General features: G+C 43.6%; 1 protein-coding gene across 1 annotated transcript in view; it reads right to left on the bottom strand.

The window, feature by feature from the left end:
* Positions 1-10726, bottom strand: part of LOC106582848 (contactin-3) — a 75654-nt gene extending 64928 nt beyond the window's left edge. Inside the window, exon 1 of the mRNA XM_014166370.2 lies at positions 10022-10726. The gene's annotated coding sequence lies outside the window, so the exon portion shown is untranslated. The remainder of the gene's footprint in view (positions 1-10021) is intronic.
* Positions 10727-19280: the final 8554 nt, after the last annotated feature.

Raw genomic sequence — 19280 nt, 5'->3', positions numbered from 1 at the left:
GTCGGGGTTTTTTAGTCTCCAAATATCCACTATTTCTAATGTGTTCATAATATTTGTGATTTCCTTAAGGGCACGGTGATGATAGTTTGAAGAGTGATTTCCTTTACGGTCAATTGAGGCATTTAACACTGTGTTATAGTCTCCTACCATAATGATTTGATCATTTGTTGCCTGTAAGTTAAATAAATTGGTATAAATATTTTCGAAGAAGTATGGATCATCCTGATTTGGACCATATAGATTAATGAGCCAAATCTCTTTTTCGACCACTTTCATATCCAAAAAGATCCACCTTACTTGCGAATCATTCCTGACATTCCTGTCTAATTAATATCACACCTTTTGAGTTCCTTTGTCCATGACGGAAAATTATTTCACCACCCCATTCCTTTTTCCACGCAACTTCATCTAAGGATGTAGAGTTTCCTGTAAACAGTATATGTTATATTCCTTTTAGCCACGTAAAGACTGATCTTCTTTTTTATAATCTGCTAAACCATTACAATTATAACTGGCTATTCTTATTTCACCCCTTACCATAACAAGATACTATTCTCAGTCTAAATTGACCATAATTAGTGCTTGTAAAGTTACTGCCATCAGAGGTATTATGACGGTCAATATTAGAGCTTTCAAATGTCTGATATTTAGAATTGAAGAAATAGGTTCTAGCAATATTTGCTTTATTCCCTTGCCTGTTTGCCTGTGAGCCAATGCCTCAGATGTTAGAAAATTGAGACAAGATATTATGTGTGTAGTAAATCTGAGTAGGTTGATGTGTATGATATTGGATGTGATTTAGTGAGAATGTGTACGATGTCTGTATAAGAGCAAGACTATAATGTGTGCTGTCCAAATAAATAATAACTTAGCCAATTTGCATGGTTGAGTGTCTATGTGTCACGGGTGTCGTTGGGTAGAGATGACCAAAACGCAGCGGGAATGTGGATGCTCATCTTTATAATTTATTAAATAAAGAGAACCTCAAAAACAACAAAACAAAAGAACGACAGACGACAGTTTCACAGGCTATGACAACTAGCAGTGCAAAAGACAACTACCCACAAAATCCCCAGGTGAAAACAAGCATCTAAGACATATCAGTGTGGATGACGGATCACCACCTCAAGCTGAACCTCGGCAAGACGGAGCTGCTCTTCCTCCCGGGGAAGGACTGCCCGTTCCATGATCTCGCCATCACGGTTGACAACTCCCTTGTGTCCTCCTCCCAGAGTGCTAAGAACCTTGGAGTGACCCTGGACAACACCCTGTCGTTCTCCACTAACATCAAGGCGGTGACCCGATCCTGTAGGTTCATGCTCTACAACATTCGCAGAGTACGACCCTGCCTCACACAGGAAGCGGCGCAGGTCCTAATCCAGGCACTTGTCATCTCCCGCCTGGATTACTGCAACTCGCTGTTGGCTGGGCTCCCTGCCTGTGCCATTAAACCCCTACAACTCATCCAGAACGCCGCAGCCCGTCTGGTGTTCAACCTTCCCAAGTTCTCTCACGTCACCCCGCTCCTCCGCTCTCTCCACTGGCTTCCAGTTGAAGCTCGCATCCGCTACAAGACCATGGTGCTTGCCTACGGAGCTGTGAGGGGAACGGCACCTCCGTACCTTCAGGCTCTGATCAGGCCCTACACCCAAACAAGGGCACTGCGTTCATCCACCTCTGGCCTGCTCGCCTCCCTACCTCTGAGGAAGGACAGTTCCCGCTCAGCCCAGTCAAAACTGTTCGCTGCTCTGGCACCCCAATGGTGGAACAAGCTCCCTCACGACGCCAGGACAGCGGAGTCAATCACCACCTTCCGGAGACACCTGAAACCCCACCTCTTCAAGGAATACCTGGGATAGGATAAAGTTATCCTTCTAACCCCCCCCCCCCTAAAAGATTTAGATGCACTATTGTAAGTGGTTGTTCCACTGGATATTATAAGGTGAATGCACCAATCTGTAAGTCGCTCTGGATAAGAGCGTCTGCTAAATGACTTAAATGTAAATGTAAATGACTCCCAATCAGGAACAATGACGTACAGCTGTTCCTGATCGGGAGCCACACAAACCACACAGAAATAGACAGACTAGAAAACCATAGAAAACCAACACTAGAACATATACTCACACCCCAGACTACATAAACCAAACACCCCTTTAATAACACACACAACCCCAACCATACAAAACAAATACCCTTCTGCCACGTCCTGACCAAATTATAATACAATTACTCCCTCTGCTGGTCAGGACGTGACAGTACCCCCCCAAAGGTGCATACCCCGAATGCACCTAAACAACAAAAAACAACCAAAAAATAAACCCCTAACTAAAGGGAGGGAAGGGAGGGTGGCTGCCGTCAACGACGGCACCTGTGCTACACCTCCCCTCCCCAACCCACCTATACTGGAGGTGGCTCAGGTTCTGGCCTACTGCCCTCCAGACTGTAGGCAGACTCTCTTGGCTCTGGACCGTAGGCAGATTCACTCGGTTCCGAGCTGTAGGCAGACTCACATAGTTCAAAGTTATAGTCAGACTCACTCGGTTCCGGATCGCAGGCAGACTCACTCGGTTCTGGATCGCAAGCAGACTCACTCGGTTCCGGATCGCAGGCAGACTCACTCGGTTCCGGATCGCAGGCAGACTCACTCGGTTCCGGATCGCAGGCAGACTCACTCGGTTACAGACGGTAGGCAATTAAGGTCACAGTAATGAAAACTCAGGACACTAAAGAGGCCTTTCTACTGACTTTAAAAACACCAGAATGAAGATGCCCAGGGCCCCTGCTCATCTGTGTGAACGTTCCTTAGGCATGCTGCAAGGAGGCATGAGGACTACAGATGTGGCCAGGGCAATAAATTGCAATGTCCGTACTGTGAGAAGCCTAAGACAGCGCTACAGGGAGACAGGACGGACAGCTGATCGTCCTCGCAGTGGCAGACCACGTGTAACAACACCTGCACAGGATCGGTACATCCGAACATTACACCTGCAGGACAGGTACAGGATGGCAACAACAACTGCCCGAGTTACACCAGGAATGCACAATCCCTCCATCAGTGCTCAGACTGTCCGCAACAGGCTGAGAGAGGCTAGACTGAGGGCTTGTAGGCCTGTTGTAAGTCAGGTCCTCACAAGACATCACCGGCAACAATGTCGCCTATGGGCACAAACCCACCACCGCTGGACCAGACAGGACTGGCAAAAAGTGATCTTCACTGACAAGTCGTGGTTTTGTCTCACCAGGGGTGATGGTCGGATTCGCGTTTATTGTCGAAGGAATGAGCGTTACACCGAGGCCTGTACTCCAGAGCAGGATTGATTTGGAGGTGGAGGGTCCGTCATGGTCTGGGGCAGTGTGTCACAGCATCATCGGACTGAGTTTGTTGTCATTGCAGGCAATCTCAACGCTGTGCGTTACAGGGAAGACATCCTCCTCCCTCATATGATACCCTTACTGCAGGCTCATCCTGACATGGCCCTCCAGCATGAAAATGCCCCCAGCCATACTGCTCGTTCTGTGCGTTATTTCCTGCAAGACAGGAATGTCAGTGTTCTGCAATGGCCAGCGAAGAGCCCAGATCTCAATCCCATTGAGCACGTCTGGGACCCCTTCGGATCAGAGGGTGAGTGCTGGCGCAATTCCCCCCAGAAATGTCTGGGAACTTGCACGTGCCTTGGTGGAAGAGTGGGGTAACATCTCACAGCAAGAACTGGCAAATCTGGTGCAGTCCATGAGGAGGAGATGCACTGCAGTACTTAATGCAGCTGGTGGTCACACCAGATACTGACTGTTACTTTTGATTTTGACCCCCCCCCTTTGTTCAGGGACACCAAGTCTGTGTACTCGGTGGAAAGCCACCTTGTTTACAGTCTCTATAGGAAGTTTCAAGGCAGATTGCATGAATTCTCTGATCGCGCCCTCTGGATTATTGGATGCGTCCTCAGGAATCCAAGCAAAAATTGGATTTTCATTTTTTTTTAACATGATTTTGGCCCAACTTGCTAAGAAAAAACAAACTAGCCATTTGCAAATGTAAGAAACACAAACTAATAGTGTAATTATAGATTTATATTAAGAAGCAAAGTGAAAACAGCATCGTTGTCATCAACATTGTTGCATGTGCTGCATTGACCATGCAGACTGAACGCAAGTGTCTCGTGGTCGAGGAACAACAAATGCGCTCCTTGAGTGACAGCGGAAGGGGCTAGGCCTGTGTGGAAAGTGTCATGGAGAGAGAGAGCTGAGAGAGATGACTCAAGCAGCTGAATAAACTATAAAAATGGACGTTATACACAAACCAAACATTCAAATACCATGATAGAATGTACAGTAAAAACCCAAACCGGTCCGTGCATCAATACTGGTATATTGTAAAATACGGTGTACCGCCCAGCCCTAGGTACAGAGATGAGGTAGCCATTCAAAAATCATGTTAAACACTATCATTGCACACAGAGTCAGTCCATGCAACTTATTATGACTTGTTACGTACATTTTTACTCCTGAACTTATTTAGGCTTGCCAAAACAATGGGGTGGAATACTTATTGACTCAAGACATTTCAGCTTTTTATTTATAATTCATTTGTAAATATTCTGAAACATAATTCCACTTTGACATTATGGAGTATTGAGTGTCAAGATCAATACATTTTCATTTCTGTAACCATTTGACTTCCAGATCCATTGAAATTATACATTACATGAATGACTTGCTTATGTGTGGTAATATAATGACTACCCAGACTATTTGCATTGCCCCCCCCCCTTTTTACACTGCAGCTACTCTATGTTATTATCTATGCATAAGTCACTTTAATAACTCTACCTACATGTATATATTACCTCAATTACCTCAACTAACCAGTGCCCCCGCACATTGACTCTGTACCGGTACCCCCTGTATATAGCTTCGCTATTGTTATTTTACTGCTGCTCTTTAATTATTTGTTACTTTTACTTCTTATTTTTCTTTTGGTATTTTTCTCAAAACTGCATTGTTGGTTAAGGGCTTGTAAGTAAGCATTTCACTGTAAGGTCTACACTTGTTGTACTCGGCGCGTGTGAGAAATAACATTTGATTTGATTTGATACGTCTCTACGGTTTTCAATAGTCAAAGCTTTGAAAGCCTGGTTCCACAGCCGGTCGTCGGAGTGACGTTTTTCCACTGAGCCTGTGTCATGCTTGCAAAGTCTGTGAACTGAATTCCCCACGCTTGATACATAATATTGTCTGACAAGTAATGTAATGGGCCTTTAAAAAAAATCGGATCTGGAAGTGGTGCCTATTGTTATATAATTCCAATTCTATCATTATTTCAATAGTAAAAGCTTTCTTTCCTAATGCTTTGACCCACATCACTGTTACCACTGGTAACTGATATTCCTCTCAGGATTAAGATTCCTAACCCTTCTCCAGCTTCTTAAAACTTTACATGTCTGTGGATTAACCCAGTAGGCTACTAACTTAGGTATTCTTAATAATATAGTAGTAAAATTGCATATAAAACTATTGTTTCATCGTCTTACAAATGTTTACAAAACAAAACATGCAGTCATTTCAATAGCTACAGAATTGTGTATGTTTAGTTTGAAGGGGAGGAATATAGCTGTTATTCCATAACCATTGTTATGAGTCACATTCTGTGAGGAGCCCAATGCACCAGCCTCCTGCAGCTACCTACTGTCGCCCAGAACACACTCTTCAGGGGGGTGATCTCATTTGGTTATAGATTACATAATCTTCCGGCCAGTGCTGGCTTAGCACCATGCTCCTGGTGCCAGTAATGGTTCCTCATCTGCTGTAATTGTGGGACACAGTGTGTCTCAGAGTGGATTTCCTGGTGTCTTTCAAGTTTTAGGGGGCATTTTGCCACTGTAAATCGTGTCACATTGGATTACATGCTTTGAGATCATACCCGGGTAGAAATGTGTGCAACATTCCCCAGTTTGTCTGGTTTGCTCTGGTCCATCCCAGTCATCCCATCCTATCCTTCCCAGTCTAATGCCGGGACCCATAGAGGACAGACTGTATTTATAATGCATACCTCCAGTATTTTCAAAATGAGCTCTTTATTTTGACATTGCTTGATATGTTGGATCCCCAGCTTGTGAGAGAATTCAAGTTGGGCTGTCAACATGTCAAGCAAGATGTCTCCACTGAGTTGATCAAAAATGAAGAGCTCATACTGGTAATAGGTATGCATTATCATTAAAGTCTGTCTTCTATTTGGCCGTGTACTGTTGAGGTAAGGGTGGCTGGATATCACTATGCACTGGCGGAGGTGAAGTGAAATTATGAACACGAGATTTCTCTGCCAAGTGTAATGATGCATCACAGTTTCACCTCCACAATAGCTAAGCCTAATGAAAGTCGTTGGCTAAACGTATCCCTGAGTAAATGACATGACTTCTTGGTTAGAGGGGCTGTTGTTTGGTGCATAATTGATAGAAGAGGTGGTTAAAGGCATCCGTTTTCCCCTGAAGGGACGCATAATAGCAAAGAATCTAATAAGGGTGGGAGTAAAGGAGAGAGGTTCTATCACAACATGAGAGGGAGGGTGAGCTGTTTTCAGATGCAACAAGACCTATGGCAAACAAAGCTGGACCAGCGAGGACTGTAGTGTACATCTCAAAAGGAGACACTGTTACTCGGTTAGTTAGAAAAACAGATAATAGGTAGGCTAGTGTTTCCCCTATATGCTTTGGTGCGTTGCTGCCAAATTATGGCTGCCACTGCACTGTTAGAGGTATAGAAGTATGCCCCAGGAAGAGCCCATCGGCCGCCCCCCGCAGGAAGACCCCATGCTTCTGAAATAAATCCTAGGGGAAACACTGGGTAGGCTACTCACCATCTCACAAGACAGCAGTATCTAAAACCTAATTCATATTGAAGATTATCTCTAATTCAAGAAAGGATACATATAATTACTGTAATCACTATTATTGCCCTCCACTAGAAAATCTCAAAGGCCAGTATGAACAAGCGGAATGATTTAAGTCCTAACTTCCAACATGAGCTGTGATTTACCCAAGATAATGAGCCCATCTCATCTGTGCCTCACTATTTAGTTTATCCAGCGATCCAACTGCTGAGTAAACTTCATTTCACATCGGCCAACGAGGACGCATAAACGTTAGTATATCAAAGTTAGGTACTAAAGACTTCGAACAAGGGCATTGAAAGAAGCCTTTGAGATTGTTTCACAACGAAGGTCTAAATGCTCTGTGCTGAGAAACTGAATGATGTTTGTCCAAGACCAATTAAGTGTACTGACTTGGAATATTTTTTTGTAATCTCTTACTATACTGCCCCCTTTCCTCTCCGTACAGCTTTGTACCATTTTCATCCAATTAAAGAATGGTTTTGCATAATCATATGAATACCTCTCCTGAGATGTCTCTGTCTGCTATTTCAAGTGCGGCTAACATGGAAGCACATCACATAACACAGAACACTGAGTCACTCCATGGAGGTGTCTGATTGGCATTTTGCTACGTACATGCGTGCATAAGATAAATGTGATTAGGACTGACAAACTGGCAGTGACTAAGACCAAAAATACACAGCACGCAACAGTGACTAACATAGACTGAGCTCTAAGACAAGGGAGATGTTATTACGTTTCTCACTTTTGTCACTCAGAGAAACATCATAGTGACATTGAGTCACAATTATTGTTCTATGCATTATACAGTACATTATAGTATAGAAAATACTGCAAATGATGAATTCGAAACAAAAAAGTAAGGCTAAACCTCAAAACTGAAAATGATTTGCATTTGAAGACACAATCAATGTCACAAACGTTATCTATTAAACTAAATGTCATGAAGCAAGATACTTTCATGAGGAGATATGAACTGTTTTCACACAGTGAGTGAGAGAGTTTGTTTAACACTCGAATAGCAGCTGTGCACAAAGGGTGAAAGGATTGATAATTATCGGGTCGAAAACACTTCACCCAAAGAGGGAAGGATCTAGTAACTGAGAAAACAGGAGAATTCCTGGAAGGCCTCACTTTTCTAAAGACAACAGGAAGCTCCAGTGATTCCCTCAGATGTTAACCAAGGGGCCAATGCATCGGTGAACCCCACAGCTACTGCAAACCATGGGGCCAGAAAAGTAAGTGCACTTAACAGAGAGTGAGACAGGGAGCAGTGATCCGTTCCACAACCCTATCATCGTGGTGACATATCTCCAGACCCCCATCCCAATAGCCACAGATACATCACTGGGTTGGAGGTGTGGGATGAAGAGAGGGACAGATGCTTTCTAGATTAGAGCTAGACCTCTGGATTTGTGCATCCACTTACAGCACTACAGTATATTTGAACCGCCTAGATTATTTCTAACAGAAATGCACTTTTTGTACCAAGATTGCCACTCTGATGTTCTTCAGAAGGGATTTCAAAACCAATTGAGCTAAAATAAAAGGGCCACAGTCCTTTCCTCTGTAGCAATGGCAGCTGCATATTGCAGTGTTCAGGAATAATTCAGCACCTAGCTGCTTATGATGTTTTCACCTCTCATTTGGCTGTGCTTGTTAGCCACAGAACGAGATGAGCAAAGCATGCTAGAGAAATCTATAAATAAACATGAATAGAGGAGAGAGGGATCAAATTCCCCAATGAATAGCACATACTTTGAAGATATATATTGGCTGAGCATCTGCAATTCTGCTGCAGCTGGTGTTCTGTCTTTTTTAAGGGGTTCAAAATATGGTCCAACCAGAAGAGTTTTGACACATTAATATATGTATTTATCTAAAGGAAATAGAACAAAGGAGAGACCGTTTTGGTCACAAAGGTCCCCCAGAGGGCAGCCACCTGGGATGCAGACAATCATTTTACACAGTCAGAGGAGTCAATGAGAAATACAATAGCGCCAGCAACATAATTAAAAGCATAATTGAATTATGTTGGATGACTAATCACAGCTTAAAATGAAAAAAGCTAGAGAGCAAAAGATCTATAAGGTGCTCCTGACTGAATTGTATGTAGAGGAAGGGGCTCTATTGCAACCAGCATGAGGCTATCTGCAGTCAGAGCTATGAAGGCTATACCTTCCCTGACTGCATGGCACAAAGCAGCCCCCATGTGGACTTGTGCCCTAGATGAAGAAAATGAGCCTGAGCAGCAAGATAAATCTCAGTTGCCTGGAAAAGCCATTCAAGGCTCCTGGTGGAGTACTATATCAGCATTATGCATGAGATGATCATGCACAACCATTATCTCGATAAATGTCTTCTACACACATCTTTTTTTTTTACTGTTGTTGAGGAAATAGCTTTTTCTACAATTCAAAAGATAGAAAGTTGAATAAGTGCTTGAATCAGGGTGTTGTTTAAATGTGTCACCCTCGCCACTTCCCGTATTTGGAAATGGGAACAAGCAAGAAAATCCAACTATAACCCTGGCCTAATAGGTTATACTATAGGCACCGTGTGAATTGTATTGTAGATGCCATAATATGCTCAGTTATCAAATAATTGTTATATTTCACACTGCCTTTTCGATTATTGAAACATAAAGAAAAACTTCTCAGCATGTCGAAAAATACTAGTAGGCTATAGCCTATGAAATATTGGGGAATTGATAGACACTCGGACTCGCATGCAACGTAACCACTAGCGGTTCGGGGGGGAAGGGGCAGTGCCCCTGTCACAAAAATGTTGGACCCCCTTGTGGCTCCCCTAATTGTGGAGTATGAAATAATTTTTACATAACTAATTTTTGCTATCGTTCTTTTTTTACATCCGTTATTAGACTGGCAACGATGATGATTATGAACATGGTCTTTTGCCTGCTAATGCCTGCAATGCAGTGAAGAAAACGATATTCCAACAATAACGTCTAATGTAACTGGCCCCTCTAACAGTACAACTGGCCCCAGCTTGGCCCCCCAGTTGAAATGGTCTAGAACCGCCACTGAACGTAACCACTATTATGAAACATTAAAATAGCTTTTTACCTTATGTGGAAGCTTATCAAATCAACGTAAACTAATAAACACTTACCGAGTTATTAAACAGAATGCTGTTTTTCCTCTTCATGGAATTGGATGACCAGAGAAAATAGTAGGCTAGCCTATTTAATTGATTCCACTGTCCAAATGACATAAATCAGTGGTATTTATCGATTGTCTCTATGTCTTTTCCTAAAGAAGAAACATTTTCATAAGAGCCGTGGCTCTCTTATTCAGGATCCCAACGAGAGTTTGCGGGTTAACGCTGGTCCAAGGAATCGCAGCACCACACTTCTCCGTAAAGAGCCCCGCAAGTCCGTCTCTCCTCTTGGCTTGGAGGAGATGCTCCTCGTTGTAATCCCCGAAGCACCCACGCAATTAGCTCAGGGAGTCACAGGGCTCCAGCTCCGACGTCGGGATGACAACTGTACTCAATCACAGGTGCTTTGGTCTAGTCTTTCAACAACTAAGACACCCCAGGAAATGCTGCCAGTCTGGACGGAGAGTGAGACAGAGAGACCTCTGAGCTGAGATTTACATTCTGCGCATCCCCTTGCTCCAGACCCGTTGTACAGAGGCAGTGAAGCGCCCACTGTTGACACGTGAAAACACGCGCACAAATGAAATGCACCACTGGTCGGGAGCTCAATACTCACCCAGCATGCTCTAATTTCCACGTATTCAAAGCCAAAAAGATGAACTGAAGTATCTTTTTTAAATGGCACACGGTCATTTATAGGCTATACGTTGCCCAATTGGAATTAGTCACAGCCATCCAGACAGAGGGAGTTACAGCTGTAGTTTTCTTTCACGACTGTCAGGGTCATTTGAATACCTCGTGGTAATTGCATAGGGAATGTAATGAGCATCACATTGTCACTGATATGATTATGCAATTAAGACCAGTGTTCAAGTCAATAGGCCCAATTCAAATGTATTCCACAGTAGGGCTATTAGACTAGATCTATTTACAAGTAGGTCTATATGCAATAGTCTACTAAAATGTATCACCAATTGTGTTGATCTCTCAACGGTTTACATAACTGTACTTATCTAGGCTACATTCAACAAATACAGTCCTGTCTCGTCAGTGCACAAGCTACCTGTGACAAAACAGCACTCCCTACCGTTGGATCTATCTTTGTTCCTCCAGTTTTATCATGAGGGGGTGTCAAGCAAACGTATGTGGGTGGTATCTTACACACCCATTGGTTGGTCAATGTCACGGCGCTTTGCTTGATTGCCTTTGACTGGGGTGCGTTCAGTACGACAGAACTGTGTTCAACGTTTAATTAAACGGAAACGGTACTGTACTGATCGACCAGTTGAAATATGGTGTGATTATGGTGGCCCAGAGGGCGATTGTATATGGTGTGCTGTACCAGTACTCTCTGTTATCACCTGCACTCTGGTGAAATTGTTAAGTACTAACCGGTCCACCTCAGTGTTTGTTCCCTTACGAAAAATGATTGCAGTCAGAGTGCAGTATAACTGCAGTGGTGGAAAAAGTACCCAACTGCCATACTTGAGTAAAATTTATATTAAAGATACCTTAATAGAAAATGACTCAAGTAAAAGTAAGTCACCCAGTAAAATTCTACTTGAGTAAAAGTCTAAAAGTATTTGGTTTAAAATATACTTAAGTATCAAAAGTAAAAGTTTAAATAATTTCAAATTCTTTATATTAAGCAAACCAGATGGTACCATTTTCTTTTTATTTTTATTTATGGAAAGCCAGGGTCACACTCCAACACTCAGACATCATTTACAAACAAAGCATTTGTGTTTAGTGAGTCCACCAGATCAGAGGCAGGGATGACCAGGGATGTTCTGTTGATAAGTGCATGAATTAGACTATTTTCCTGTCCTGCTAAGCATTCAAAATGTAACGAGTATTTTTAGTTGTCAAGGAAAATGTATGGAGTAAAAAGTACAATATTTTCTTAAGGAATGTAGTGAAGTAAAAGTAGTCAAAAATATAAATAGTAAAGTAAAGTACAGATACCTAAAAAAAACGACTTGAGTAGTACTTATTTTTACTTAAGTACTTTACACCACTGCAGTACACTGAAATTACTGCGACCAAAATAGCAGTCGACTGCAGTTACTGCAAACTGCAATCTACTTTTGTAACAGTATCAGACAGGATGAGCTCCCTGTCTGAGCATTTGCAAACAGTGTTTGCAAAATCAATGCGATGTAATCAGATATTAGTGGAAACAACGCTGCGAACCCCTAAAAAACAACAATTTTATTTTAGTCAATAAGTCATTGTTTTAGTCAAAGTATGAAATACACTGAAAAAATATATAAACGCAACATGTAAAGTTTTGGTCCTATGTTTCATGAGCTAAAATAAAAAATCCCAGAAATGATACATATGCACAAAAAGCTTATTTCTCTCAAATGTTATTGAGCATTTCTCCTTTTCCAAGATAAGCCATCCACCTGACAGGTGTGGCATATCAAGAAGCTGATTAAACAGCATGATTACACAAGTGCACCTTGTGCTAGGGACAATAAAAGGCCACTAAAATGTGCAGTTTTGTCACAGAACACAATGCCACAGATGTCTGAAGTTTTGAGAGAGCATGCATTTGGCATGCTGACAGCTGGAATGTCCACCAGAGCTGTTGCCAGATAATTGAATGTTCATTTCTCAACCATAAACCGCCTCCAATGTCGTTTCAAAGAATTTGGCAGTACGTCCAATCGGCCTCACAACTGCAGACCTTGTGTATGGCGCCGTGTGGGTGAGCGGTTTGCTGATGTCAACGTTGTGAACAGAGTGCCCCATGGTGTCGGTGGGGTTATGGTATGGGCAGGCATAAGCTAACATAACTAACACAATTGCATTTTATCAATGGCAATTTCAATACACAGAAATACCGTGACGAGATCCCGAGGCCCATTCCGCCGACATCACCTCATGTTTCAGCATGATAATGCACGGCCCCATGTTGCAAGGATCTGTACACAATTCCTGGAAGCTGAAAATGTCCCACTTCTTCCATGGCCTGCATACTAATCAGACATGTCACCCATTGAGCATGTTAGGGGTGCTCTGGATCGACGTATATGACAATGTGTTACAGTTCCCGCCAATATCCAGCAGCTTCGCACAGCCATTGAAGAGGAGTGGGACAACATTCCACAGGCCACAATCAACAGCCTGATCAACTCTATGTGAAGGAGATGTGTGACGCTGCATGAAGCAAATGGTGGTCATAGCAGATACTGACTAGTTTACTGATCCATACCCCAATTTTATTTTTTAAGGTATCTGTGACAAACAGATGCGTATCTGTATTCCTGGTCAGGTGAAATGCATAGATTAGTGCCTAATTAATTTATTTCAATTGACTGATTTCCTTATATGAACTGTAACTCAGTTAAATCTTTGAAATTGTTGCATGTTGCGTTTATATTTTTGTTCAGTGTATTTGGGTTAGAAGTGACGAATCCGAACTGCACATTTCGTGCAAATCCGTGTGAATGCGATGTCTTTTGCTATGACATACAAATTATTTTCAGTTTAGTTTCAGGGCTGGGTTTTATTTGAATGTTACCACCCACCAGCATGGCCTTGTCAGAGATATTCCTCTTCACGACTGAGATGAGCCAACAGCCTTGTGTCCACTTGGCCACCTGAGCCAATCTCCACTTTTCTTACCAGAACATTATCAAATTTTCACTTATTTTTGAGCTAGTTGGTATAAAAATATAAATATGACCTTTTATAAATTATTCTTATTATTATTATATCTTTATTTCAACAAGGAACACAGACTGAGACCAAGGTCTCTTTTACAGCCGGGCCCTGCATATACACCCGCTCCCCTGTCTTCCGAAGATGAATGGTTTTGACCGCTAAAGTTTTGCTTCACTAATACTCGATTGCTGTACTTCTACTCAGATTTTTACCCCCAAATAGTGTGAAATACACATATAAACAATAGCCTAAATGTAGGCATTTTAATGGGGACAATGAGGAGCGGGCTGCAGGCTAGCCCTTCAGCTGGGAATGGAATGTTTGAAATGTGACTTTATTGTTAACAACCTATAGAATGGACAATCAGTCAGCTTGGAACGTTCTTATTGTTATGATGATGACAACTGTGCAAAACCCGCCCATCAGTACGCTTTACAAGCTAGCCAGTACCAAATAATTTTGGGTATCAGACTGGTGCGCTTTTGACCTACAGTTGAAGTTGGAAGTTTACATACACTTAGGTTGGAGTCATTAAAACTCGTTTTTCAACCACTCCACAAATTTCTTGTTAACGTGTGTATCAACTCTCAGCAGAGAGTTAGTTACAACGGAGGTATCCCTGATCAGCTGTTAAGGTCCTGTCGATGGGGAGAGGGGCGTGCTCCCTCTGCTGTTTCCTAAAGTCCATGATCAGCTCCTTTGTTTTGTTGACGTTGGGAGAGAGGTTATTTTCCTGGCACCACACTCCCAGGGCCCTCACCTCCTCCCTGTAGGCTCTCTCATCATTGTTGGTAATCAGTCCTACTACTGTTGTGTCATCTGCAAACTTGAAGATTGAGTTGGAGGTGTGCATGGGCACGCAGTCATGGGTGAACAGGGAGTACACAAATACCTGGTCATGCCTTACGAACGTCCCCGCCGTGTTCCAATCCTTTATGAACAAGGTTTTCCAGGAAATGATCAACCAATTTCTCATCATCTACATTGATGACATCCTGATTTACTCCTACTCCCTGAAGGAACACATACAGCATATTTAAAAGGTTCTTCAACAGCTCCTTGACCATAACTTTTATGTGAAGAGTGTCTTCCATGTGACCTCGGTAGACTTCCTCAGCTTCGTACTGACCCCTGGAGGGGTCAGCATGGATGAGAACAAAGTCACCGCCGTCAGTAACTGGCCCAAACCCACCACTGTTAAGGAACTCCAATGTTTCATTGGGTTCTGTAACTTTTATCGCCTGTTCATTCGGAACTTCAGTTCTACGGCCGCTGCCCTTACCAGCCATCTTGAAACGCCTCTTCATCTCAGCTCCTGTCCTTTGCCAACCTGATCCGACCCTTCCGTTCACCCTGGTGGTGGATGCCTCCGAAGTAGGAGCAATACTCTCAGCGGGTGGGAACACCTCCCAAATCACATCCTTGTGCCTTCTGCTCCAGGAAATTATCCCTCGCTGAGAGGAATTACGATGTGGGGAACAGAACTCCTCGCCATCAAGCTGGCCCTCGAGGAGTGGCACCACTGGTTGGAGGGCGCACAACATCCCTTTCTCGTCCTAACAGATCATCGCAATTTGGAATATATCAGAGGGGCCAAGAGGTTGACTATCCTATCGATGAGTCTACTCAGCAAACTGGATGTAGTCTATCACAGTGCCACCCGTTTTGTCACCAAAGCCCCATATACTACCCACTACTGCGACGTGTATGCTCTCGTTGGCTGGTCCTTCCTACATATTTGTCGCCAAACCCACTGGTTCCAGGTCATCTATAAGTCTTTGCTAAGTATAGATCCGCATTATATCCGCTCACTGGTCACCATAGCAACACCCACCCGTAGCACGCGCTCCAGCAGGTATATTTCACTGGTCATCTCCAAAGTCAACAACTCCTTTGGCCGCCTTTCCTTCCAGTTCTCTGCTGCCAATGACTGGAACGAACTGCAAAAGTCACTGAAGCTGGAGACTTATATCTCCCTCACTAACTTTAAGTGTCAGCTGTCAGAGCAGCTTACCGATCGCTGCAGCTGTACACAGCCCATCTGTAAATAGCCCATCCAACCAACTACCTACCTCATCCCCATATTTGTGTTTATTTTTCTGCTCTTTTGCACACCGGTATTTCTACTTGCACATCCTCATCTGCACATATCACTCCAGGGTAAATTGTAATTACTTCGCCACTATTGGTCTATTTATTGCCTTGCCTCCTTACTTCATTTGCACACACTGTATACAGATTTTTACATTATGTTATTGACTGTACGTTTTTTTGTCCCATGTATTGTTTTTGTCGCACTGCTTTGCTTTATCTTGGCCAGGTCACAGTTGTAAATGAGAACTTGTTCTAAACTGGCAAAGGTGAAATAACAATAAAAAAATAAAATACAAAAAAGGTTAAACTCCAGACAAGCCCGCTGGGCTCTCTTCACACGCTTCGATTTTCATGTTACTTACATCCCTGGAAAGAAAAACGTAAAAGCTGATGCTCTCTCCTGACAGTTTGACCTTCCGACCAGTAACTCGGGCCCTACAGCCATTCTTCCTTCCTCTTGCATTATGGGATCGGGACAGTGGGAGGTTCACTCTGCCATACAAGAAGCCCTAACCTCAGACCCAGCTCCTCCTGAGACACCAGCTGGGAAGAGTTACGTACCAGCAGCTGTTAGACCCCAACTGATGCAATGGTGTCACACGTCCTTGGCGTCAGGACATCTGGGCATTACATGAACCACTGAACTTCTAGACTGGAAGTTCTGGTGGTCCTCACTGAAATCCGACGTAAGGGATTACGTACTCTCCTGTACAGTCTGCGTCTAAACCAAAAGCCTTCATCTCCCTTCCAGGAGGCTTCAACCTTTGCCATTCCCTCACAGACCCTGGTCACACATAGCTGTTGACTTCCTCACAGACCTTCCTGAATCCTCTAACACCACCATCCTTGTCATAGTAGTTCGCTTTTCAAAAATGTGTCGTCTGGTTCCTCTTCCTCATCCACCTAACGCCATGGAATTGGCGGAGTGTATGTTCCAGCAGGTGTTCTGTCTGTATGGGATTCCGGAGGACATTGCCTCTGACCGTGGGCCCCAGTTTGTCTCCTGGGTGTGGCGAGCCTTCTGTGACCGACTGGGGGTCACCCTCAGCCTCTCCTCCGGGTATCACCCCCAGGCCAATGGGCAGACGGCACACCTGAACCATGAAATAGGGAAGTGCCTCCGCCAACAATGTTCTGCCTCTCCACACAACTGGAGTCGGTATATGGCCTGGGCCGAATATGCTCAGAGGTCTCCCATACCCGCTCACTACGCCGAAACCAGTCGTCGACAGCTGGGACAGTACCAGGCTCTGCCTCCCAGGGAAACATGGGGGATTGGTAACCAAGGACACACTGAAATGGAGTAAGGCGGAGGGATGAGTGCATGAGTGAGTTCTAATACCCAGAAACGCTTTGCTGACAGACGCTGCTGACCTACGCCACTCTTTCACCCCGGACAGCGTGTGTGGCTCTCTACCAGAGACATCCGGCTCCGCCTCCCCTGCAAAAAGTTCTGTCCTTGCTTCATTGGTCCCTTCAAGATAACCCATCGCATCAACCCTGTCATGTACCGCCTCCAGTTACCCCGTCAGTATAACATCTCCTTGTCCTTCCATGTGCCTCTGTTAAAACCGGTGACCTACAGTCCTCTTCATCCTCCAGTCTCAACCCGCAGTGCGCCCCCATCGTTGGACATCGGAGGGGAACCTGCCTATGCCATACGGGCCATCCTTGATTCCAAACACCTGAGAGGTCGCATCCACTACCTAGTGCACTGGGAAAGTTCTGGGCCTGAAGACCGGTCCTGGGCTCCCGACCAAAACATCCTCGACCCAGAGATGATTCAGGCATTTCACCATGATCGTACCGCTCCCCGACCTCGGGGTCGACCCCCGAACAGACCCACTGGGCTACGTTCAAGAACACAAAGACAAAGGTTGACTAAGAAAAGAAAAGCAGACCCTAACAGTACACCCCCCATGGGAGGCTTCTGACGACCAAACGGCAACGGAGGGTGGAGCGGGGGAGCAGAGGCCCAGTCCATGACGGGGCCTCCATGACCTTGTCGAACCAGCCTTGGGGGGGGGGGTTACTGTAAGGGTCTGCTTTTCTTTTCTTAGTCAACCTTTGTCTTTGTGTTCTTGTACGTAGCCCTGTTTCTTTGTGTTCTTGAACGTAGCCCTGTTTCTTTGTGTTCTTGAACGTAGCCCTGTTTCTTTGTGTTCTTGAACGTAGCCCTGTTTCTTTGTGTTCTTGAACGTAGCCCTGTTTCTTTGTGTTCTTGAACGTAGCACTGTTTCTTTGTGTTCTTGAACGTAGCCCTGTCCTTAATTTTTCTTCATTGATTCCACCTGTGTTCGTTTTTCACCTGGTCTAATCAGCTCCCTATTTAGTTCAGTTCTTTCTGCTTGTATGGTTGTGAGGTATTGTTTGTTTTTGACTACCTACCTGTGGTTGACCATTGCCTGCCTGTGACCACGATTCCTGCCTTCTGCAAAGGCGTATTAAACATCTGCCGCGCTCTGCGTGTGAATCTACACCTTTTTCTCCCTGAGTATTCATTACAGTGGGTGTGCTACCAAGCTGAACAGATAGTTAGCTAGCTTTTTAGTTGACTGTTAATGAATGACTCATTTTAAAAGGTGGATCTTGATTAACATTTGAGGCTTTTAAAGTGTGCTTACACTATGATTTCTACATTCAAACGAATTGGATTGGCTAGAAAACACGTTGTTCTACTGAATTCTAATTTTGATCAAAAAACATATCAAGCCAATACTTTATGCTAATGAGCTAGCGTGACTGAAAATGATTGAGCACGACACAAATATTACATGGAAAACCAAAGAATGCCGAAACAGAACTGAACACATAGAAAGTAAACCGTTATGGTACAGTACCCAGGTATAAAAACGCTATTAGAGAACAGTTTGTAGTGTGTACTCACAGACAACCAATATTGTCATTTTCAGTAGGCCTACATTCATTATTTGAAGCTAGAATCCTTAGTTGCCACATCCATTTTTGGACTTATAAATGAATGATATATTGATTCTTGAAGACTATAACTTATAAATGCTTCATGAGCTTAGTTCAACTCTCGTACCCCATGAGAACCCAAAATAAAAGCTTGTTTTACTCTATGTTTGTAAACAAACACTATAGTCTCAAAACATGGTTAAAACTAGATTCAAAAAAATATATATCATGGATGGTCCTTGCATCCATGTCTCTGTCTATGAATTTGAGATGGGCTACATTTCTCCAGGGCCCATCCCTCAGCTTTATACCAAAACAGAGGCGGGGTATCCGGTTTGTTATTGTTTCAATTAAGAATTCTAGCTGTAGCCCTTTCCTGCAGTCAATGACCAAAAGCGACCTCTTTGGCCTCATGGGTGGAATGTTAATATTTTATTACATTTTATTTTTACGACGAAAATCCGGTGTTTCTATGTCAAACAGTTTTATATTTCAGTCTTCTGTGATGTACTGTAAATAGCGAGTAATATTGGGATGCAAACTCAAAATGTAATACATATCTGACATGGTACAGGTGTCTTCTTTT

This window comes from Salmo salar, chromosome ssa22, assembly GCF_905237065.1.
Source record: "Salmo salar chromosome ssa22, Ssal_v3.1, whole genome shotgun sequence".
Classification (NCBI taxonomy): Eukaryota; Metazoa; Chordata; class Actinopteri; order Salmoniformes; family Salmonidae; genus Salmo; species Salmo salar.
The sequence above is the reverse complement of the archived record's forward strand: the minus strand, read 5'-3'. Positions and strand labels throughout refer to the sequence as shown.